Here is a 26,104-nt window from a genome sequence, read left to right on the forward strand (position 1 = left end):
TTATTTCAAGGAAAGAAGAAGTACCGAGAGGTGGATCTGGAACGACTTCAAGGGAAATATGTAGGATATACATACTGCTGTTGAAAAAACATTTATATGAAACTTATAAGAAACTGTGAAACACTGAAGCTTCAAGGAACCCACATACGAATTAAATAATTCCGGATCAAGTAGTTGACTTTTCACGGATATTTTCGCGGGTGTGTTTTCATGAATTTTAGGTAACTTATTCGGGTTTTTGATGGTTGAAAAATTCACTTCCGGCTACGAATTTTTCACTACCTATAGCTGGCTTTTTTTCCTAGGTTTTTTTTAAGTTCTCGCTATGATAGAGTGTGATTGACTTTACCGTGATTCCCCTCCAATTTAGGTCTTCGATTCTAACTACAAGTCTAACAATCCCCCTTAATTTTCATGGATAAGTTCTCTAAGAACGAATAGAAATTTCAAAAAAAAAATCGTCTTATTAAATAATCGAAGTCGTGTGAGCTTTTCAAAGTTAGTTTTCTTCCTCAATAGCTAGTGAAACAATCTAAAATAGCAGTAATTCCTTTTTTTGTTTTAGCCACCAAATTTTTTTCGAATCACCCCAAATAAGGAATGTATGAGAATTCTCTGAGGATATAGAGGGAGCCTGGATAATTGTTCCTATCATCTCTTTTTTTACTTCAGCATTCTCTTTTTTTAATTTTTGGAATTTGGGAAGAAATTCACTTAGAAAATGAAAATAACTAAAATATTAACAAGTTCTGAATTACTACTAATGTATATTTTTTATATAAGCAGTGAAATCTAAGGCAAAGTCTTAGGACAATTCTTAAAGAGGTACAAATAGGTGCCTCGTTATAACTTCCTGTAACAGTTGAAGGATACTCTAGGATGGGTACTAATCCAGTAATTTCTGATCTCAGAAGAGTAAAGTAGAAAGAATAAGAGAAGTCTAGTTTATTAGGGAATTTCTAGAGAATCTACATAACTCAGCCTCGACCTACAACGACACGTCTCACAAAAAAAATACATCAAAAAAAGAGAATAACACGAAGAAACTATGGAAATGATTGTGCATTTTGTTTTTTTTTTCTGGTTATTCTGGAAGAATAAGAAAGTCCAGCTCTAAATGTCCGTTGGAAATAAATCTTTGATCTCATTCATAGTTGCTCCAAACCGTGGTTTTTAAAAGGAATTTCAGGAGAAAACCAGTTCTTGGAATCAAAAGACGGTCTCCTTTATGCTCCGTTACGCATACGGATCTCTTTCGTGTCGACTACATTACGGAAAACTCGCTGCTGATAGATGTGGTTCATAAGGACTCAAGGATTTAAAAAAGACTACATAAAATTTAGATTCTATTGCAAAAATGAAAAGAAAAAGAAGAGGAGAAAGGAAAGGAGAGAAAGGAAAACTCATGAGCATGCAAATGTAAATCATAATGGATCATTATTAGCAATGCATGTCACCAAGTACAAACAGATTTTTTTTCAGGATATAGTCTTCATTTCAAATTCTAGACCAACTACTTATGTACATATGTACCTGGGAAAACCATGGAAAGAACAAAATAACGAGTAAACTTGTAGATGACTTAGAGACGATTATATTCACATAATATTAATGAGTCCTTGAATTTCCTATCAAGAAATTTAGCGAAATTTTTCTTAGTACATGATCCACGTGCACCTAACAGACAAGAGAAACTCTCGAATCTGACTCTACATGCGCTAAAAATTCCAGATTCTAGCTATAAGACTGGAAAAGCTCGGAAAACTATACAAGTATGCAAAAAAAAACTCAAAAATTTCCCTATTCTTAAAGTGCTTAAAGTCGCCAAAAATTCGGATTGTCTTTTTTTTTCTTCTTTTTTTTTTGAAAAGAGAGGAGGAACTGAAGAGAAAGGGTGCAAAAACGAAAAGATAGAGTAATTCACCCATTAAAATAATTTTCTACTGCTCATTTGAGGAAATCTTAAGAGTTCTGTAATCATTTTCACATGTGACATAATATGCAGTGGAAACGCAATCTAAAAAAAGAAATTTCAAGAAAATCCGTTCAAAGACAAATATAAAAACGAAATTTTCGTTTCAATAAAAACGAATTAATTATAGGGTACGATGGTGGAACCGGATGTGAGAAAATAGAAGATCAAAAGATTTTGTGAGAGACAACGACGAATCCTCTTCGTTCTGCAAAAGTACAACGGAACTTTTGGAACCAGCATCGGAAACAGATCCATCCCATCTCCAAGCACATTGTACATACCTCTGTGCTGATTACGGTATGAGCGACCAATTACGTTGTTCACGCACGTGAATGACTAAGATGAAATGTTGCTGCCACGACTAGTTTGTGTGGATTGTTTTGTGGGAAAATTTCAAGTTCGACAGACAACGGAAAGCTGATGTTAGGCAGCAGAATACGTTTAGCGCTGGGGGGCTTCTGCTATAGGCTCTATAGCAGAAGCAAAAAGCGAAAAATCAGCATATGAAACGACGATCGTCAGCTGAGCAGAATACGGGAGGCGTTTCTTCACAAATCGACGCTGAAACATACATACACATACATCGTTGAATATCATTAAGCAATCGCAGTTTGTGGTAGTTTGTGGCATCGAATATCGATCGACGACATCCACCAAGAATCGGGAATTGTTGGAAACACGAGAGTTGGATGTGTGTCCCGATTCCTTTCGCCGACAGAATGAGCTGCAGTCGGATGAGATTGTTCGACGAGACCCGACAAGATACGCGGCTGAGGTGACGATGTGCTGCTGACGTTACCTCCGCCGCCGCTGCCGCCGCCTCCGTCACCTCAGTGTGAGGACGAGTTCACGAGGTTTTATGGGCGTCCTCGTATAGCAATCGCAGGAGGCGCGGCATACATATAAGGGATCCAGACTTCGGAGACACATTCAATGATGAATGATCACCAAATGAGGAAAACAGATCGTCGGTCCGATTAGTACAGGTGCTACATGCGAAGACGGAATGGTCAATAAATCGGGGATCACTTAGAATTTCGATCAATATCTTGACCTAATCATTCTTTCGAAACAATAGTTCTTTTAAAACAGACATTCTGCTTGGAATGATCGCTAATTGTAAGCATTTCTTCAGAATCAGGAAGAACAATTGTGCTGATCCATGCCCAATTTCGATCAATGTGTCGAAAATTGATCGGATTACTGATCAAAAGTCGACAGCGCCGTTAGGGACAGTAACTTTGAAAAACAGCGCACGAAAGGGAAAATATACGAATGGTTGCTAGTTGAATGAATATCACAATATATACTAAATGTATAAATAATATAAAAATACAATAATGTATAAATAATAATAAAAATACGAATAATGAACACCTAAGTATTTTGGTTTTTTTTTTGTTTCTTTTCTCTTGAAGAAAAAGCCAGATATTTTAGAGAATAATTTAGAGCGAAAGAATTTCTCATATTTTTACCATTCCAACACAAATTTCCCTTTTTTCTAGCTACAAAAATCTTCTGTTCATGTGAAAAATCTAAATGGGCATTATGCATGAAAAGAAAAAAATTTACTTTTTCTTTTTGCTTACTCAACCGATCCCAAACTATTATATGTGTACTTTAAAAGATTTACAGCTTTATTGAATGTAAAGTTGCCACAAAAAGAAATTACAGTGGAAAATGTTTTTCACTAGAAAAACAAACAAGTAAACTATTCTCGTTGCCTTTCATAGCGAAGGAAAATTATTGCAAATAAATTTCAATTGTGCTTTTTTTTCATCGCTGGAAACGAGCAACTATGTCATTTTCGTTGGTTTATCTACACTGTGAACCACACCATTTCAGAGAAATTTTGGAAAACAACGTTATTAGCCAGGAATCTATCAAGGAAACAAATTTATAAATAAGTGAATAAAATATTTCAAGTTACTCTTATATCCAAAGTTGAATGCAGGTTTTTGAACTTTGTTCATCAATTTTCTAAATATTTTAACAGTGAAGGAAATTTTAGTGAGTACAATGACGTCATTAATTAGTTCTAACTATGAATAAAACATTTCTGGTAGCTCCTGAACATCAATCAATCAAAACTAGAGTCTTTACCTCTTGTTTTCATCGTTCATCAAACTTCTTCCATCTTTTCTTCTTTCCTTATTTTTCTCACTTACTCATTTATCTTCAAAGTCACCAAAAGAACAGCGAACAGCGGTCCAACCCCCTGCTGATAACCAATTTTCCGAAGAAAAAACCCGACTTCAAATCATTGACGGTGGAGTGAGGTCCCCCCTCTCCCTCCCTTCCTCACCAGTGACAGCCGTTTTTTTCTCATCGGTTCGGTATCATCAATAATTACATACAATGACGGGGCACTGATCGACGCTGGGACAATTACAATCAACGAGTACCCCAGCTATACAGCATGTACGCCCCCGAAAGCGTACGGTAGCGATTAGTTTCACTTAAACTACCGTAATCTATGACGGCTGGCCGACACTAGAAAAGTAAACATCATTCAACGCGCGTCGACCTTAAGCAATGCTCGGAAATGTTGTTGATGTAGAGACGAACACAATCGATAGCTATTCGCTATAGCTCTTCTCCGCCGGGGAAAAAACGGGAAAAATTCCAGAATATTCCAACAATCCTTGCCGTCTTAATTTAATCTAGTAGCAAGTGATCGCTCGCAATTACAAATGGAAAAGTTAATTAATTGTTCTAATTATGTTTATACCAGGAAATAAAATCAACGCGATGAGCACTTCGATTGCTCTCGGATGAGTCGTAAAGATTCATATCGTTGGCAACTGTTGTGGTAACATAATTGACGAGAGTGAGAAAAATAGGGAGACATAGACGGTCAGAGATCTTTCTGAGGCGATTTTTCAAAAAAGTCAATGGTTTTCCTTCATTTCACCATATCGCGCGGATTTTTATAGGTGATTTTTCGGGATATTTTCTCATCACCGGATAATTACTTATTTATCCTCAAAATAACCTTATGTCCTCCCTGTGTCTTCCAAAAAATCTCATTTCTTTGTGTATATTACTGTTTGTGGAAATAAATTCGAATAAATTATTCAATTTATATTACTTTTATGACCATTTTTTAATTCTACATATTTTCCTTTCGACTCGATACTTCTAGCTAATCGGAAAGCAGAAAAAATTCAGCCAACCAGTCACGCGGAAAAAATGACGCAATTAGAAAAAATGAATAAAATTTCAAAAGCGACTTGAAATATAGAAGAAATCGTTTATTTGGACATGTCTGCATATTTTTTTATGTACTTTATGGGTGTATTACTGAGAGAACGGTTGAAATATAGGAAAAACAGTAATAGCTTTAAGAAAAGAAATTATTTCGAAAAAATCGATAGTGAACGCAGAAGCGTCATCATACAGGGGATGAACTGGTAAGGTTAAAGATAAATTCATGAAAACAATTACATTTAAAGGTGCTGCCTTAGCATACTATAATATTATGAACCTATTTAATATATTTATTATTATTTTCCAAATAGTCATACTACAGCGCTGTAATAGGCTCATAAATCCCCCACTTTTACTTTCGTAGAATTTCACTGGAGAGAGCTTCAATATTTCATTCTCTTAATTATTTATTTGTTTCTTTGATAGATCCCTAGCTAATAACTTTACTTTCCAAAATTTCTCTGAAACGGTGTGGTTCACATTGAAGTGTAGATAAACCGATGATGCTATAGATGCTCGTTCCTAGTGATGTTTCGAAAAAAAACGCAGTTGAAGTTTATTTGCAGTAATTTTCCTTCGCTATGAAAGGTAACGACAATAGCTTTGAATAACTTCAAATAAATTTTCATTAATTTTTATTGGTGATCTTATAACGGGATAAGCACCAATATTTTAAAAAAATTGAAAAAAAAACATAAAAAGAAAGGTAAAAAAGAAAATAGACCTACCTTAGTTTTAAATTATTTAGTTATAGAAATATCTATGCCCAACTCAATTTAATCAAACAGAAGTATTTTGTGATTTTTTTTTCGGAGGACCACATATTTATTTAGAGATGGAAATTGTCCAGCATTTCTAAATGGGACGATTTTTACCGTTTTCATCCAAGCTCACAAGAAAAAAGGAAAAAAGGAGGTATAGCTTAGCTTTGAAAACGATTTTCAAACAAATTTTCTTTCTTAATCTTTTTATGAGTTATAAGAAGTATTATAATTTGTGGACGCAAATTACGGTAGCTCAGCGTTAAAAACTGAAATTGCTGAGGAATTCACTCCATAAATCATTACATTTTGTTACAAAAACACCACTCATTACCTCATAACATTTCCGTTACACTAGGGGAGTAGAAGTTCTCAAGTTTATAGAATGATCAAGAGAGTTTGTTTAGTTTTCGTTGCAGGACAGTCACTGTACTGTCAAAATCGAACCTATAAGATCGAAAAAGAGCCGAAGCACAAAAGAGAACCGCCGAACCAGTAACATCATGGGGTGAAGCAGAAGAATTTGAATGCGCAGAAAGAGGCGCGTGGTGTCTCGTGGAGCGGAAGGCAGCAGTTTCCCATGCACGGCAAAGAGGCGCCATTTGGACGTTGAATAGTGATGGATTTATGATTTGTGTACGGGGGTGTGAACTGACGCGAACGGCAGACGACACACGGCAGGACACACACACACACAGAAAAGGAGCGAGCGGTAAGGACGACGGGCGAAAGCAACCGAGGGTAGAAGGGAGATTTTCGATTATTGTATGCGAGAAAAATCGCAGACTTTAGTTTGTATTTTTTTTTCTCTTTCGGCATGCATAAACAGTAAGAAAAAGTGAAATAAAATAGTTGGTAAAAATAAATTAAAATTTAGTTTTACATATTTTTTCTACATTTTTTTATTTTTATTTTATTTCTATTCTTTTTATTTTTATTTTATTTCTATATTAGAAGATCTTAGATGTATTAGATATTGTATGCTTTATTATATCTTAAGCAGAAAAAATGAGAACGGAGAAAATTAGAAGAATAAGATTTTATTAATCTTTTTATTATTTTAAGATACTATAAGTGGTTGTCAAATAGCCCGATATCCGAAATAAACTCGATAGAAGCAAATTTTATCGACTCATCAAAAACATTGCCAATTTTTACCTGGGGTTTGGATTCTTTTTTTTATTTTTTCGTAAAAATTGTGAAAAAAAATCCCTTACTATCCAAACTTTTTGAAAAAGGGTTTTTTAGGAGTCAATAAAATTTGGTTCAGTCGAGTTAACCTCAGATATCAAATTATTTAACTAGTAATTATTATTATTAAATTACATCTGAGTAGATCAAATGAAACAATACGCAACAGACTAAAGAATTCAACTACTCCCATCAACCTCTTGCTGCAAAGACCTCGAATACCTCGGTATACTGTATTCTTTAAAAAAAATTTCAATGACTCCACGTTAAAATTCGTTCGAGAATAACAGGAATTGCACGAAAGGTGAACACAACATTGTCTGTGTGCAAATAGACGACTTCCAGGAACTATATGGTTCCTCCAAAGGACAAATTTTGACAACTGTAAAGGAAATTCCATGCTTAACTCTCTCAAAACACCTATGCCTATATCGTTAATATATTTTAGCTATTTAAAATGTTGTACATATTTGTAGATGAAATTCGTCTGCGCTCCAAACTCTCAATGACCAGTCGCTCATTCCACACCGTCAAAAAATGAAGTATGAAGGTAATTCCCATATTTTTTTTACCTGGCGAATTAGCATTTTTTTTAAATGAAACTAAAAAATAGATTAATTTATTAAATGCCGAACGACAAACGAACGTAATTGTGAGATTTACAAATTAGTCCAAATAACTTAACATAGTCTCAGCCTCGAGGTCAAGTAATTTTCTCATAATTAAATTTAAATTTAATTTCTTTCAATTTTCTGGAGATCGGCTTTTTTTGTTTGTTCGCAAGTGGATATTTGATAGGAAGAATCATTCTTTAGAAATATCCAGAATAAATATCATCGGACAACCTTAAACAGCACGTGATCCATCTCTGCCAATGTTCTTGGATCCTCTGATTTCACTATCGGTCGGTGAAAAATCGATACATGGGTAAATGGGTAAGGAGAATGATCACTTCTCATTTCATCGTCGATCAATCAAAATAAGTATGTAAATAAAAAAAACAGAAAACAGATAAAGAAACAATATTGCAAACAACGTTCTACTAAAGAATACGATAAAAATAAAACTGTTCGTATGCCGTTGACCATTCCACTGTCATTACTACCTGTACTGAATCGCAAAGTTAATTCTAAATAGAGGATTAATTAAAATTTGTCAGAGGTTGAAAAACAGTTAGAGAGCGAAAAAACTATGTATTAAAGTGTTTTCCATTATTTTGCACAATTTACTCTACGCAAAAACTAACTTCCAATTAGAAATAAGAAAAATAGATCAATAGCAGTAATAGTAACAACAATAATAATAAATTTTAAAAAAATAATGATAATAGTTGTAAAAAAAATAATAAATAAATATATTAAATAAACAGCTTAAAATGATGAGTCAATTTTCTTTAAAAGACAACAACGAAATAATGAAAGCATGCTTTACCCGTCCTTATTTTTCGAGAGTAACGCGAGGAAAAAAAAGAAATTTCACAATTTCACAATTACAAAGCCAGAGCATTGCAAAATATTGGAAACAAAGGCTGAAAAGTTTTATCACTAGAATAAAGAGGATAGATTTTTCCAAGGGATAATTTGTACATGCTACAAAAAAAAAGAAATCCAATAACGGCAGCATCACTCGTAACAAATTCATCGAACGCGGCTCGTCCGTATAAGGAAAGAAAATTCGCGCCACGAACACCGAAAGGGCGTGGTTCGATCGTTGGTTTGTGATGGAAGCGTGAATGTACATCCATCTGCCTTCGGAGAGGTCTCATTCGGCAGTGGATCTTGCACGAGTTGGCGGCAACCGACGACATGCTTTCATCTTGCCGCCGTCGAACTCGTCCCACATCGCGAATATATCATATTTGCGATGTCCCGGCGATGAAATTCTCCACGTTTTGCTCAGCTGCCGAGCTGTAGGCGCCCACCGATTACTTGATACCGCACGCATGGAATACATTTTCATGGTTTTTTTAAGGCATCACCCCACGAATCTGGGGTGGTGCAAATTTCAGGTGGAGAGTTCCTATACCGGGTCGTAGATTATGGAAAGGAAGGTGATCCCGTCCATTTCTTCCTAAATGCCGTAAAAACGGCCCGGAAGATGCGGCGCGTGCACATGGCTGGCGCGCTCCAATCGAACTCATTGTAGAAAATAGAAAATAGACGCATAACCCACCTCAAACCCGCACCACCCCAAATTCGTGGGATGATGCCTTTAGCACAGCTTTTAGAGTCACAAGTTACATCCAATCAGAGTTTCGGGTAAAAGTAAACGATCCGAGAAGGATACAAGAAACTCTAAGCCTTATTTAGTACAGTTCCTTCCACAAAAATTGTGTTTTTTTTTCTTTTAAAACTCTTTCTCATTATAAAATGGGCCTTGCACTCGAAAATTTCTATTTAACGGTTGTTAATCTATAGTTTCACAAGTAATTTAAATATACTTGCGATAACTATCACTTCATTAACTCGAATACCTCAACACGGGCGTCATAAACATTATACCACTTTTATAATCATCATTATTACTAAGGTGAAGTATTTTTCATCAAAATAGTGAGAAATAATAATTAAAAATGTTTATCCTATCGTTTTGAACACCTTCGTTCTTTGAAAGTTGTCTTAGATACATAAATCGATTCATGCAATCTTCACGACTGAGAGAATAATTACTCACTCTGAATCGCTGTGATTCTAGGGGAGACACAGAAGGAATTTGCGATTATAACGGATTTATGCTGCCAGCAAAGTTAAAACAATGGACAATGGTAAACGACTTGCCCATGACCTTTTCCTTGAGATTTTTAATTATTCTGAAGCTCTCTGAGGACATCAATACGAATATAAATTGTGTGAAGGCCCATAGTGGACATCTATAGAAGAAATTGCTTATTTTCAACGTTTCCAACCTCATTCTTTACTCTTTTTTTGTTTTTTGTTTTTTTTTAAGTTTTTTATTCTTTATTTATTTCACAGAAACGGGAACATTTCACACGTATTCTTTATTTTTATATTTTATTATCGTTTAATGTTCACCTCCATTTTTTTTATACACTCATGTTTTTACAAATCTTTCTTTAAGATTTGTAATCATTATTGAGAAAAATATTATTAGCCAACCAACAGGATCGTTAACATAAGAGCGGAATAAAGAAACAGATTCTTGAATTATGGAAATTCCATATACTTTCAGAGCAATCACATTGTGAATATGGTCGAGTACGAAATGTGATCACTCTGCTTACAGCAAGAAAGCAAAATTATCAAAACATATGCGGAATAATCGGAAATTTTAGCTTATTTTAAAGCTGTTTTTTTGTATGTGGAAATAACCTTACCCAACAGTTTATCCATTATTCAAATACTCGCTAAGAAAGTAAAAGTAAAAATAATTCTAAAAAACCATTTTAAAAAAGCGAAAAAATGGTTAAATACCAGGATAACGTGATATTCGACGGAAAAATTTCTCATATTTCAGCCAATAACACAACAACCACATTTTTTGCAGAGATTCCAGCCATGGAATTTAATTCCATCATTTGTGGAGTTGACTGAAATGTCTTTTTTCCTCCATTTTTTCTAGAAATAATATCAAAAGGGCAAATAGTTGGAAACATTTCCAAAACTTTGCTGCTGGAACTCTTACAACTTATTGTTTTTCATTATCATTTTTAGATTTCAGGAAACCGCAGAAAATGGGAATAGTCTGTTCGATAGTTAGAATTCGATAGTTCAACTAAGCTTGTTGTTCAGGCTCGAAGGGAATGGAATGAATTTTTTGATTGCACGAGTTTTAGGATAGCAACTTGAGCTTAAAGGCATCACCCCACGAATCTGAGGTGGTACGAATTTCAGGTGGAGTATTCGTATATGGGATCGTAGATTATTGAGAGGTGGGTGATTCCGTCCATTTCTTCCTAATTGCCGTAAAAAACGGCCTGGAAGATGCGGCGCGTGCACAAGGTTGGCGCGCTCCAATCGAACTCGTTGTAGAAAATAACGCGCCGGAACGCTCGAAGCCGTCCACCTGAAATCCGTACCACCTCAGATTCGTGGAGTGATGTCTTTAAAAGAAGGGAACAAAAGCGACTAGAATGGCAACCAACTGACATCATCAACCTCGTTTTCCGAAGGGTTACTGCAAAAATATAAAAACTTCATTCCCCCGCAGATCTACTGCAAAAACTTCAGAATTTCATTAGGGTTACTGTAGAGACATTGTGGACAAACCTCAGGCCATATTCCGCCATATTTTTCCAAACTGTTCCACCGAATTAAACCATTATTTCCCTGTTGTTTCTCTTGAAACTCCACTATTTCAACACCAAGTTTTCAGAGAAAAAATAGAAACAGAAAAATCTTAATGCAAATCTGAACACTTATATAAGGCCTACTGTAAACAAATGAGTGAGATCGAAATCTTCACAAGAAATGAATATTGATTTATGATATGTGGCTGAATAAAACACCGTCATAAACTCATCCGTGTAACAATCATTTACATTACTGCAGTAGATTTTCACAGCCGCAAAGAGGACGATTTTCATAATCCTCAAATTCATGAAACTTTTTCACGAAGGTAGGGTTTTTCTGGAAGAAAAGTAGCTTCTTATAAACCTCATCCTTTCTTCCCTGATTCATAAGATAGGCCTAAAAATCGTTGTTTTCAGGGCTTTTCAGTAACCTATTTCAAAAAATAGTAAAATTAACAATGAATAATAAAAAATAAATAATAAGATAAAAGTACTCCGGGCCACCTAACTTAGCGTCAGAAAAAAAAAAGGTCAGAAAAAATTGAAACACAGATTGGCCTTTCTCTGGCCCATTTTAAAGAAACAGGCACATTTCATACTTTTATACAAATTCACAATTTAAACTCAATTCACAATTTTTTGTTCATTACAATCCACAAGCAGATAGCTATGGAACACGAGGATCTAATATGGTTCAGATAGTAAATACAGGAAAGTACAGAAGAAATCTACATAATCTATTAGAGTATAACAACGAACGAGTAAACAACGCGAATAAACGGTGTCCTTTTAAAAAAATTGTATAAAATAGGGGAAATGTAAGCAATGAATCAATACAGAAGAAGAACTCCGTCGACTGATGAGGCTGGTAAGAAGACAGTTTGAAGTCGTGTTTTGTACGCTGACACTAGCCGATGATGTTGTCATAGGCGTGCACGCCGCACTGCTATCGATACCCCCCGTACCCATGCACTTCATCTTACCTCGACGACAAATCCTGACGATGGGTAACGGATTAAGAAATAGAATTGAAGGAAAAAGAAGTGTCTAAGAAGCCTATATTTAAAAGCATCACCCCACGAATCTGGAGTGGTACAAGATTCCGGTGGAGTATTCGTATACGGGATGGGAGACTACGGAGAGGAGGGTGATTCCGTCCATTTCTTCCTAATCGCCGTAAAAAACGGCCCGGAAGATACGGCTTCGAGCGTTCCAGCGCGCTTTTTTCTACAAGGAGTTCGATTGGGACGCGCCAGCCTTGTGCACGCACGCATCTTCCGGGCCGTTTTTTACGGCAATTAGGAAGAAATGGACGGAATCTCCCTCCTCTCCATAATCTACTATCATTTATAAGAATACTCCACCTGAAATCCACACTACCTCAGATTCGTGGTATGCTGCCTTTAATAACAGGTTAATTATAGTTAGTAAAAACCGGAATCGAAGATTAGAATATTTGTCATTATTTATTTATTTATTCATTATCATTCATTATTTATTTATTGCTTGCTGATTATTTATGTACTGTTTTTGTTTTGACATAAACTTTTATGGTATAGACATATGGAAATGTAGTATAACCTAGCTCACGAATCTCTGAATTTTGACTCCTCTTTTTTCCCCTTATGCTGCATCTTTACAATAACCAGCACTTAAGCGAAGAAAAATATTACGGAATTATGTTTACAATCAGTCAATAATTAATTAAAATTATTAATTTAAAAAAAAATAAATTAAACTCTTGAAAAAACTTCATGAGTTAAAAATTCAAGATCTCGACGTATTCAGCAGTTTGAAGATAAAATTCCTATTTTTTAGAAAATATGAATCTGCCTTTCTTTTTTACTTTTCTTTTATTTTTGTTTTCTCAAACTTTGCCTCGCCGTTATTTTTGCGTACCTTTCCTGAGCATAAAACATCGGCAAAAGGTAAACGACCTCAATTTTAAAGCAGTGATTAACTTAATATTGTCCCAATAAGCTCAAACTACCTTAATCTATCGGCTCAGTTTTCAGTTCCTCATTTACTTGTTTTAGTTCTAACGTAGACATATTGTTGCGCTTGTTTTTGTTCAAATATTACTAATTATTTATTTAGTGATGATATTAGACCATCTCTCTTGTGCTCAACATTTTTGATGTTCAAATTACAATTAGACTTGCTTAAGCACTTATAAATATCAAATATTTGAAGCGAAAATATTACAATTTTTTCCGAAAATAAAAATAAAAAGAAAATCAGTGGCAAAGTATTTTTTGTTTCTTAGCAAACAAGTACTTTCGTCGCATCGCCAAACTCACCCTATCGTAGTCGAATTCAGCATTGTGAATAAAAATCGAATGAACAGCAGTGAATTCCAGAAGAGATTTTTAGGTATTCACCCTGTATGTGAACGAAATGGAAGCAGTTCTCAGGCATCACCAATCGTAAATTTACTCCCGGTGAGGACAGTATACCTCCACCGTGGAATCAATTCACGAACGGGTAGGCCTTGGAAAGGGGATGTTGAGTGAGTAAGAATAAAATCAGAATAGATTCAGTTAGGCCAACGCCCAGCTGAATGTGTCTCTAGTCATATTCACACAACGTACGACTAAGATCGACATCCAGCCGGGGCAGAAGGCGGAGGAGGAGGAGTGAAAGCAGTGGAATATCCAGAGAGGAACGATCCTTTTCGTATCAGGACCGTGGACAGCAAGGAAACTGTGATATGTACGTGAAGCCAAATCACTAGTTCTTGCAATCGCCGGTCATAGTAACTGACACTGATCGTATTGAATGAGAATGAGGATTACAGTGTAGAGAGAATATGCCACAATTCTTGGATGAGTGAATACCCGGTGAAGTCGCGATTTGCTTCACCTCAGCATCACTCATCCAAAGAATTCCAAGCTCATACCACAGCAGCTATTAGATAGCCGAATACAACGAATGAAGACTGATCATTCCAGAACTTTCTTCATCTTTTATATGGCCTAGAAATGCTTCTGGCACCCGTGAGTAGGCGTGGTCCGGCCAGAGGTCACCGATAAGTGCCTCTGGCATGCGGTAAGTCTATTGAGCCCTCATTAAATAGGTAATTGACGTGCTAAAGATCCTTAGGCAACACCCCCATGGTGCCGAGGTCATGCGAATTTGCCAACAGGAGAGAATATCTGTGTCAAATGTCAATGACACAGCAGATTCTTACAGAAAAACAACCCGGTGAAAAAAAAGTTTGTAAGTTTTCGAACTCCTAGGAATACTACTATATGATAAACTACAGTATATGGGTATGATTTTACTCCAGGATTCAAAGCCAAATCACTAGTCGTATAGAAATGAGCTCTTTTAATATATTTTCTAATGACAAAAATCTTCAAGTAAAAATTCCAGAGACATACAGTTTTTAACCTCTTAATTGCAAGAGAAAAAAAAACAAAAAGAGTAGCTACTGTCTCAAAAAATCGATAAAACCTGGAAACAGCGATCGCGGTAAGGTATTTCGTAGAGCAGTTAGCTCAATTTCAGCTACCCACATATGGATTTGAATCGGCACTGAATGCACGGAAACGGAAGGGAAGCTTCGCATACAAAAAAGAAACAAAAGTGGAACGCCTAAGTCGTATGAAAGTAAAAGTGCATTCGAGATAAAAACACATTAAAACGTGTGTTGTTGTTTGCTGTTCGGCTGTCGCAGGACAACAAACAAAGACGAATGACCACCGCAAGCATTTGTCGAAATTTCCACGGCAAAACACTTCTTGAAAAAAAAATCCACCCAAAAAATAAGACCATCTCATCTGTTTTTCTCTTGCCAACAATCAAGACCTCCTTTTTTTGCATGATTGATCGTGAACATGTTTAGTGTTTAATGGATTGCCGATGTCATGCGGGAATCGTCAACGATCGACCGTTTTCAATCATATAACACGATTAAATAACGCTATTCCGCACGAACCTTGTACACAAAGTTCTATCATCTTTTTAGTTGATGAAATTCAATAGATCAATTTTAAAAAAATCGCACAAAATCACTAAAATCGCTAATAATATCATTATATCCATTACATCATTACAGAGTACTATAAAATTTCAGAAATCTCTTTTCCTATCTTTCCATGATGGTTTGATCGAGATGAAAAAGGGCCAGGGGTGGTACAAACCCCTATTTAGCTAAAAGTCGTTCCCTTAGGTCACCACCGTACATCATTGTTAAATAACTCCACGAGGTCCCAACCTCTGCTAACAGCAAATCCTCTCTACTACCTCTTATCAAGTACTGTTACCTGTGTTTGACACCCAACTAGAGGTAAGGCTTACGCGTCAGCGCAAATAAATATGATACATTTCTACAGTTTCACGGAAAAACCAACCTATGAATTAATTACTTTTGAATTTTTCCTCAATTCTTCTCATAGCCGTGTCCTCAAATTCAGGACAGCTCAGTAACGGCTACCATTAACCAGAAAGTCCTAAATAATTTGGAAAAATCAGTGTGGGACAAGTCGTTACTGGTAGTAAAGGATTCCTTGTGAGACACTACCAAGCAATTCCAGCACATATTATCCAAAGACAACCTTAAAATCAGGGACTTTTCGCACAACAAATAAATTTTATTGACATTGTACCATAGCACACAAAGCCTTAGACTTCTACTATTTTTCCTATCAAACAATGCTTTCCTTGACTTTACGACGTCTAACCATTATTCGTGTTCAATTCATCACCTTTCTTCTCTAATCTCCTCTCTTTGAGGCAATTTTTCCTTACGTCACAACGAGTGACGCTAAGTAAAAACGATCCCATCGTAGCAGTTCGTCGTATTTCAGCAGCGGGTAGCAGGAAGCTTTTATGGAAAGCATCCATCAACTGTGCTTGTAGTATTTCGAAAAATAATAGAGAGCCGACATCATGAAACTAACAAATCGGTGCTATATTTCCTCAAGTTCATCTTTTTAAGTTCATCTATTTGTTTTTTTTTTAAGTTCATCTATTTGTTCAAATACGCTGAATAGTTGCTTCAAAAAATCCGAAATCTATGAAATATTCTCTAAGGGATCTTGATGAGTTACTTTACTTTTGAACCTATTTTAGCATCCATCACGATCCATCAAATACAGGTGACGTCAACCATTCCTTGAAGCATAGAAACACGCTCCATAGAACGAAGCAAAAAAAAAAAGCAACGAAGATCCAAATTTTTGAGATTCTACAACCGCGGGAGCGTTTCTTAAGACCACGTTTCCTCCAGCTCCCGTTCCCCTCCCGCCCTTCATGTACAGATGATCCAAAATCACAACGTTTAGTACTGGATTGTAAATCATCCTTCATTGATTCGTCACAATTGTTCGGACAGCAGACTTTCGCGCACCTGTGCCGATCGTCTCAAGGATGCGCCAACTAAAATTCCTTAGCCTTCCACTACTAATTTACTCGAACAGATTCTACTGATCAAAATAATTCCACATTTAATTCTCCCTAATGAAACAAACAATATTGTTCGTTAAATGATTGAACTTTAAAATTTCAACACTCCAAAACCCTATCATGAAATGAAAAATTCGTATAAAAAAGCAAAATTTCATCAGTATTTTCAGAAATAAATCAGAAAACAATTTCAAATATAAAAGTGAAAAAAAAAATAAATTTAAAATCCTAGGAGTTTTTTTTAATGGGTTAAACCAACTCTGCAGTGCGTCAAGCGGCTGCAGTTACTCTGACAAATTCTTCATCCCTCTACCGTTTCCAAACTAGTCATTAGTCATTTATTTCCGCTAGGAATCAACTGGAAACTATCTGTGCTAAATATCGTTATTCTGAAATCATAAATAACCGCTTATTACTATTACACCATTTATTCGTATTATTTTTGTGAAATAGAATTGCGTAACTGTTCTTAGTGACGTTTTTGCATGATAGAAGAAGTTTATTTGCCAAATGCGAGCCGAAAAACTGGCATTTCCAAATGAGTCACCGTATATGTACAACTGTAACGTAATTGTAACGTGGTTTTCTCATTATTTGCTCTCATGAAATAATAACTCAGCTTGAAGAAAAATAAAATGCGTGTGAACTTTTCTTAATTCCATTTTTGTATTTCGAAGAGATTTCTCGAACTGTTCCTAAACAATACGAACAGAATACTGCGTTTTCCGTCCATGCGATGTCAAGTGAATCGCTCTCCCCTCAAAAGTGGTTGACGTCGCAAATGACGTCAAAAGCGATGTGTCACCTTTCTTTTTGTGGCCCGAATTAGAAGTTGCAAACTGCAAAATGGAACAAAAAAAAAAACTAACTAAAAATTAAATCGTTGCGTCTAGCTCGTTCTCAAGTTTTTCCTTCACTTACAATGCTTCTGTGTATCTATTCAATTATCTCTTTGCCTGAAAAAAAATGTATTTATCCAATTATATATGTCTAAGTCAATTATTTATTTAGTTGGTCAAAAATAGAATGAGAATAACAAGTAAAAATAACTCCGCTTAAGTGAACAATAATAAGAAACTCATTTAATGAACAAACAATGATAACAAATTTGTCAATGATTATTATTTTTAGATTAAAAACCTTTCACCATTAGGAGTGAATTGAAGCTTCAAAGCTTACAGGTGAAATAAAGGGTTCATTCTAATGAAACAAAATAAAATAATATCGTAATAACGGTGAAAAAATCGACTAAATTCTAATAATAGCATCTTTCATAAGATTGCCACTGCAATCGCAATTTATCCACCATGCTGATAACCGAAAATCACTTAGAAATGCTATAAAAGGACTAAAATTTAGTTGGCAGCAGTAATATTATTTTAAAAATACTTTATTACTTACTAAATACTCTAAATACTTTAAAAAATACTTTACTACTTTACTTTAGAAATTTCAAATACTTTATTAAAATCCAAATGTTATAAATCTTCTAAGTTTCCCGGTTAACCAACTTATACTTACAAAAAGTGTGATTTTTTTTTCACTTTTGCAAGCAAGTCTCATGGATTCTAGAATGACGAGTCTCTCAAATTCTCAAATATTTGCTCAATCACTTGTTGATGTTCGAAACATTCAAAGTTTCCAACTTTTCCAAGTTCTAGACTACATTTTTTTCACTTTCTCTCTCTTTCTCTCTCTCTCTCTGTCTCTCTGTCTCTCTGTCTCTCTGTAACGAATGACTGAAAAATTGAATCGATCGAACATCCTGCATTTTCCGAATCAACTCTCGTTGTTTTTTCCACAATGGCCTTAGCAATGCATCAATGACAGCATTATTTTCATTGATTAGGAAGCTTTTTTTTTGCAAAGAAAGGATTCTCAAAACCCAAAATCCCAAAAATAACACTAAGAAAACGTCTTTTCCGCTTTTTTTTTCTCAAAGGACCATCCACGAAGATAAATTATTTCGCACAATTTCTATCCGTAGAAGATTGCAGAATTTGCAATTGCATGATGCTGTTTTAGGCACCGCAATTCATTTTCAGAAATCTTCCAAATTTGCATATCATGAGGGCACACGGCCACGTGATCAAGGTGAATTATTCCTTAGCATTCCTGTTTATTTATAATGACAACTCATTAGTAATTCGAAAAAGTTACTTGACGAAACAATAAAACAATCTTGTAGCAAAAATAACTGAAATTTTCACCTATGAGATTTTTAGACGCCTAGTAAACGAAATTTCAGAAGAAAAAATCTCAACAAAACTTCTCCAAGACGAATCTAATCTCGACGATCAAATTCCTATCGAGTGTTGGGTCCTGTACCCAACGAAGAATCTTTTCGATATTAAAAAAAAGCTTGGTATGCGGGATGAAAAGTAGCAGAAAATCGTAGGAAACAATGGAGAAGTTTTTATTTTGCCTAGACGTGTTATCATGTGTAAAAATAACGCGTACGTTCGAACTCCTATCTTTCACAAAGTACATTTCTACGTGTGTTGTGCCCCTTTTTTTAGCGTCTAGCCACACAAATATTTTTCCCGGGAGTGGCACCGCAAAACACATGGAAGAAACCCCACCTTTGATCTACTTCTAACGAAGCTAAACAGTAGAGGCGAAAAAACCCTTACTGGGTATTTTTCCATTATTTAGTCCTCGCAATCGATGGAAAACTCCTTCAACCGCAACTTCAAAAATACGGACATCAATCGATTCAATGATCCGTAACTGTGACCTACATGCGACTAAATGTTTTTGGTTCAAGAGCGCTCAGCGAAATAATTGTTTAGCAGTCATAGAATAACAATGTTTTGGGAATTTCACCAAAAAAATCGTTGCAACAAAATCGACATTCACCAAATTTGAGGCGACGGATTCCTTCAAAAAAAAAAACAATGTCATAAATATACAAGAGAACTACCGGCACAATCGGTTCACATAAAATAAATTCAGAATTTTCTCTGATTCATTTTCTAATATGTTCGAATTTAAAAGAACATAGACAATCAGGGAAACCCCTTTACTGTCCGAGCATCGAGATGGATCTACAAATTCGAATTCGAACACGCCGGCCGCTCATCTTATGATTCCGCCCAGCCGGCGGTTGTCACACGCTTTGAATATCGAATGTTTCGACCATAACTGGCAATATTCCCCTGAATTATACGGTCTAAATCAGATATTTCAAATTTATTGAGGTACGTTTCGTTTCAAAATACTAATATGTGGGACGAGTTACACATAAAATTAGGCATTATTGTTAACGTGACATGTCTTAAGTCCTCAGCCATCTCCACACAGTTATGATGTTCTTTTTTCTTCAGTTAAACTTTTGTAGTACTAATAATTCGTACGAAACACTGTGTTATGTTTCTAATTTAAAGAATTCTGAAAAAAAGCAATCTTACTCACTAACACTAAACTCTCTCCTGCTTACTTATGAATGCTGAACTAATACGGTCATCGTTTTAAAATTTTCCTCGCACAAGGATAACGCGCCGAATGAACTCTTTGAACATTTTACTCGTCGTTTTGATAGTAAATCAAGTCTAAGCCTAATAAGTCTTAATTAACGCAAGAATTCTTTTAATATACACTAACAACATTTTAATCCTTAATTACTTACATCTAAGCAATCTAAGTAAGTAAATGTTCCACGTTTCCTGGTTAACCAACTTATACTTCTGAAAGTGATTTTTTTCTTTCTGAAAGTGATTTTTACACGCAATGTAGAATTTCAATCTAATTACCATCCAATTATTATGTTTCACCAAGACAAAATTGTTCTGAATAATGGCCACGACATTTTTATCGATCGATATTCGGTTAGAATAGAGATTAGATTGAAATTCTACATCGAATGTTGTATGGTTCGAATCGGAATTGATGAATAGAAGTTTTTCCCGTCAAACCTTAACGACATCAATTCGGTGGTGAATTGATCGATCAAATTGTGCAATCGATAGATGGAGATTTGAGAATTCGAGTCCTTTGTCGAATAAAAAAAAAGTGACATGCCCCAACCTTCGAAGGGTTTTCCAATACGTTTACTTGAACGGAAGACAATCAGTTGATCATTATTGATCCATTACTTCTCGTTCATTCTTCACCACGTTTGCGCAAGAAAAAAGTGCAACTAATGGATGGATGTTTCATGCAAAATTCTACTACTCTCCTGCAATCCACCACTAACACCAACACCATCCTAACAATTAGCAAATTTGACTGGTGGTAGGAGCTCAACTCATTTATCATTCACAGAATGACAACATCACTTCGGTTCGTGCTGTACATCCAGTAAATGATAATATAAAGTTTAGTGCTTAGTAACAAATCACAATGTTTCTGTATAAAACTGAAACTTTGGCAAAATTCTAGTGAGACTGTTGTTTTTTGTTCCTGGCTTCTGTTTTGTGGCACACTTATGGGTGTTTTTAAAGAAATAAATATCTCTCGAGTTAAACAGTTCTTGGGAGATATCTACAACAAAATTTGAGTGGTTTTAATTAACGTATAATTGCAGCTGCTTGGCATTTCTGTAAAAATAATGAACAACAGCTTCCGAATAAGGGAAATACTTCAGAAACTATATACTCTGTGTACATAAGATGTTGCAGAGCTTTCGAGAACAAAGTGCACATCAAGTGTGTCGGCTGTCTTTTTTTCTTCTTTTTAAACTGGATTCCTATTCTGATGCACTAAAACATTAACTACACCGAAACTATGGAAAGACAACCCTAATGAATCAAAACAACTGTAAGTAACATGTGCGCTCTTCCGGACACCTCACCTTATTGACATTAGCCTTATTGACATCGGTTACACTCACATGATTTCAGTGTGAACGAGAAAAAAACTGAGAAAATTCCGAAAATGACAAAGAAACCCTTAGATGTGTAAGGTGGATTGCGCGCTCTGTTCAACAAACATGAAGTGGAACCGGCTCGGAAACGATGCTGGTGCGCCAGAAACATTTCCCAGCAATGCTAATCCCACATCAGTCTTCCAACAACGGCCATATGTCCGTCTGTTCTATTCCTTTTATTCGCCACCGACAGCACACGCTATTCTTAAAGAATTACTGGGTATTTTTGGCGTTTTCCAAACAAGACACATCCATCAAAATTTTGCGTGGGCGTCCGCTCTACGTTGCGCGCCCTCTTGACTGACAATAGAAGATATGTCATGCGACGTATCTGTCCAAGCGCTTGTGATACTGACTTGCTTTTCAAATTGGTGAAACACGTGTGCGGAAGCTTCTCCCAGGGTAAGATTCCAAAAGGAAAGGAGAGGTTTTTTTTTCTTACGACATCCACTTCCCAAGAATCCCACCTGCAAAACCAACAACTGAGCTGAGCAATTCTCAAAGTTCCAGAAACTTCTTTCTATGCGAAACTGGGCATTTCCCAAATAAAGACAAGAACAACTCATAATTTCTAACTTCTACATCGGAAATTCCCCTTCTAAATACATCATCCTTTCCTCCAAGTACGTCCAGAGAAGTGAAATTTCAGAAAAAAAAAATAACTTCTCTAGGATACTAACCTCATTTACAGTTTTTGACCAACATCGCAGAAGTTTCCCCGTGGAATCAATCGCCTAGCTGTTCACTCCATTTCTAGAAAGGATCCTACAGTCTCCTTCTACTCTAAACTCCTACAACCATTCTCTATCAGAAATTTAGTGTCTCACTAACAGTTCATTCAAATTTGTATGAAATATAAATTGACGGATGCTAAGCTAGCACAAGTTATACGCTATCAATACATCCTTAAAATATCGACAACGTAAGTGCCAGTTGTATGGATAACCATAGGGACGACTTTTTTCATCAAAATGAGCAAACTACTCTTACCCTAATCAAAACTAAAGGGAAATTAAGGACTACCCAAAAGAGCTTGGGAAAAGCACCAAAATCCCTACTCTGCATAGGAAAGAATCAAAAGAAAGGATGGCGAAACCTTTACGGAACTACAGCGCATCCTTTATTTGCACGGATTTAGTGGATCGTTCGTCGCATGATCGGTCACACCACCTCCAGCTGTGCACATCTGGCACTGTACCGTCTTAACCTGAATTGATCCCCCCCCCCCGTAGCCAACAAAGCGGATCTCCGCGTTTTGCGTATTTACGTGTGCGTGGGTATGCGTGTGTGTGTATGTGTGTATGTGATTTTCTCACATTACCACATTCTCCGTTACAAGAATTCCATCATCGTTCGTTATCTTCAGTGGCCATCTTTGAAACCGTCCGTGTGTAGGCGGTACTGGTATCGATCGCGATGTGAATGGGGTGACGGACGGATGGATGGACGGACGGACGGTCGGTGTTGGCGGTGTTGGAATGGGGGGTAGGAGAGAGAGACAGAACAGAGGCGACACATAGGAGCGCGGCGCTTGACCTTGGAACACTACCACCATCAGTGTGCGTGCGATTCTTCGCAGCCCCCATACCTCACCTCAAGACGACTGCACACACCCGCACACACACACACATACAAATACACATACAAAGGTAAGTCGTTCAACGTTTTTCCTCCACATGTGAACATCATTATTTTTGATATTTCTTCGTTAAGAAAAAAAAAAATCACATTGAATGTACGAAAATTAGCCTCATTCTACCACAAACAACATCTAATTATAGGAGGGATAGGAGTTTGATGCAGAATTTCGCTACAAAATCCTCGGTGGATGCGGCTCTGCTGTTCACAATACGGTAACAATGAGCGCAGAAATCAAATACGAAGCTGATCGGATCGTTTTCTCACATCAAACAGATGCACTCTCTCTTTTTTCCCTCCAACGTTGAAAAAATACTAATACCGCAAAAAAAAAACTAAGTTCTGTAGTGGTTTGAACGGGAACAGTATGTTTTTCTATATCTGCTGATGCTAAACTTCAACGCGCAATAGGTAAACGTGTTTTCAAAGAACGATTTCAAAAGTTTTCCATTCGCAGACAAAAAAAAAACTCCACATAAGTCTAATATCGTCAAGTAGTTTAAGAGGCATTGAGAAAAATTGAGAAAATATTTACTTGACGTCTTTTTTTCTCGTACTTTTGAAGTTTTCCATACAAACATGTGCATTGATAAGAAGGTTTTTTCACCAAGTGTCAGAAGAAAAATGTACAGGGCAGCCATTTCTCTACGTTTCAATCAAGTCAATTTACTCAGAGCTCAGTTAATCAAAACAGAAAGCAGAAAAGAGGAGTTTCCGCAGTGATATGGGATGAAATTTCAAAATAATCGTCGATTACCTCGGAAGTAAAAGTAGCCAATGAGCTTTCTTGCGCTATTTAATTTTGTCTTGAGGAAAAATGTAAAGAAATCATTTCTGCTGCTAGAATTAAAGACAAAGAATACTAAAAACTCACCATTTCCAGAGAATTCAGCACACACACACACACGCGTCTGACGTCATTGGGTCAGTGGTCGCATCGGAATAAGCATGTGGTCGAATGAAACCACTCGGCGGGTCCGTGGTCGAGCCGGGTCGTGTCGGGTGCCAGGCGGCGGGGGCGTCGCGGCGGTCGGCGCCGACATCTGGCGATTCGCGCCGAGAGGAGTCGATTCGAAAAACGGCGCGACATTTCGAAAATTCGAAATCTTCCCCGCCACCATCGCCACCGTGTGGATTCAGGGACTCGATCGTCCTTGACCGCTGCTGCCGCTGCGGCGGCAGCGGCGATGCATTCGTCGAGGCGAATGGGCGCGCAAAAACTCGGTCGTCTCCTGCGCGAGCGCAGATCGTCTTGCGTGCCAGCCGCCACTAGTGCTGCCAGTTTGCTTCAGTGTCGAATTACTCGAGAACGTTCGAATTCGAATTTTCGAACTTCTAACAGCATGTTAATTGTTATGTTATCATCTCTCTGAATTCTTTTGTCCGTTCGTGCTCCGACCTGGATGTCCCTCTGAGTCATACACGATGTGATATGACTAGAGACACATTCAGCTTGGATACACGATTTGTTTCTCATTTTCACCGTATTATTTCGCCAATGCTATGCTTCTGTTTGTTGTTTTCTTCTTCGAAGGACCTCGCAACGCCTTTCTGTCCTTTAAACTAACGACTAGTAAGATTTGTAACAGAGCAGTGTTAAGAATATAGCATATGCTAGAATCCCTCCCTCTGTTCCTCACCTTTTTTTTTCTTTTTTTTTTCCTCAACCTAACCCAAACTGCATTCTCCAGCCTCAGGAAATTTCTTCTTTTTTTCCTAATTTCATTGTTTATTTCGAAAGAAATTTAAGAAGAATAGTATGAAATAATGTTGTAGTTGTGAGTAGTCCTGCATTCATGAGATAAGATAGTTCTCTCGAACGGACGTGAAAAAGTACAATTAAATTTAAAATATTGGAATTGTAATTGAATTGCGCACAGACGGCAGTTACACAGTTACACATACAGTACACGCTAGAAAATATGACTCATACGAGAAAGTAGGAAAACGAAATCGAATTCAATTTTTGCTACGCTCCACTGTTGTCTAAACTTGGATATTTGCTGAATGTTTTTATAAAATCCTAACAGTTATGTCCACATATTCGATGACATTATGTGTTCAGTGAAATACATATCCTTCCCTTGTCAATAATTGACCTTTTTCTCGCTCATTGTTACGCTTCATTTTTCTTTTCTTGTTCCATCCGTTGTTCTCCTTATCGACATTGCAACATTCTTCAACTTTAAGTCTGTTTCTAGCGGCAGCATTAACGTTCTTACAATCGTTGGAGAAGACAGTGAATTGATTTATGGAACCGAGAAGTTCCTTGACATTTTCTTCCTTTTTGTCGATTATCTTCATTTTTTTTTTCTTTTCAATGTGGCAAATTCAATTTGTTCCACTGCTCAACGCCGCTATGACGAAGAATTTCCTCAGTTGAGGCAACAATAGGTAAGTCCTTAAATTATTACTAGCGACGCTTAAATTACTAACGATAACTGTTGTACAGTAAAATTACTGAGTTTCGGGTCAACCTTCATATAACTTCATACGGCTTTACGCCGTCGTAGAAGTTTGTGCCACAGACAGACTTACATGTATTTAGCATACATATATGTAGATAGATGTATTCCTCTGGAACAAGATTCCCAAGCTTCTCGTCTTCTTTCTGGTGCACCAACTACTATATTTTGGTCCAGATATTTTCAGACATTTTTTAATGCTGCACGCCACTTTCTCAGAATTACTACAACCCAGTGAACCTAAACCGGATTTTATGGACGATTTCATTGTCATGCAAAGAGTAAAAAGACCGAGATGACTATTTTTCAGCACGTTCAGCCCATGACTTGGTATAGTCA

This window comes from Necator americanus, chromosome II (assembly GCF_031761385.1).
Source record: "Necator americanus strain Aroian chromosome II, whole genome shotgun sequence".
In the NCBI taxonomy this organism is placed as follows: Eukaryota; Metazoa; Nematoda; class Chromadorea; order Rhabditida; family Ancylostomatidae; genus Necator; species Necator americanus.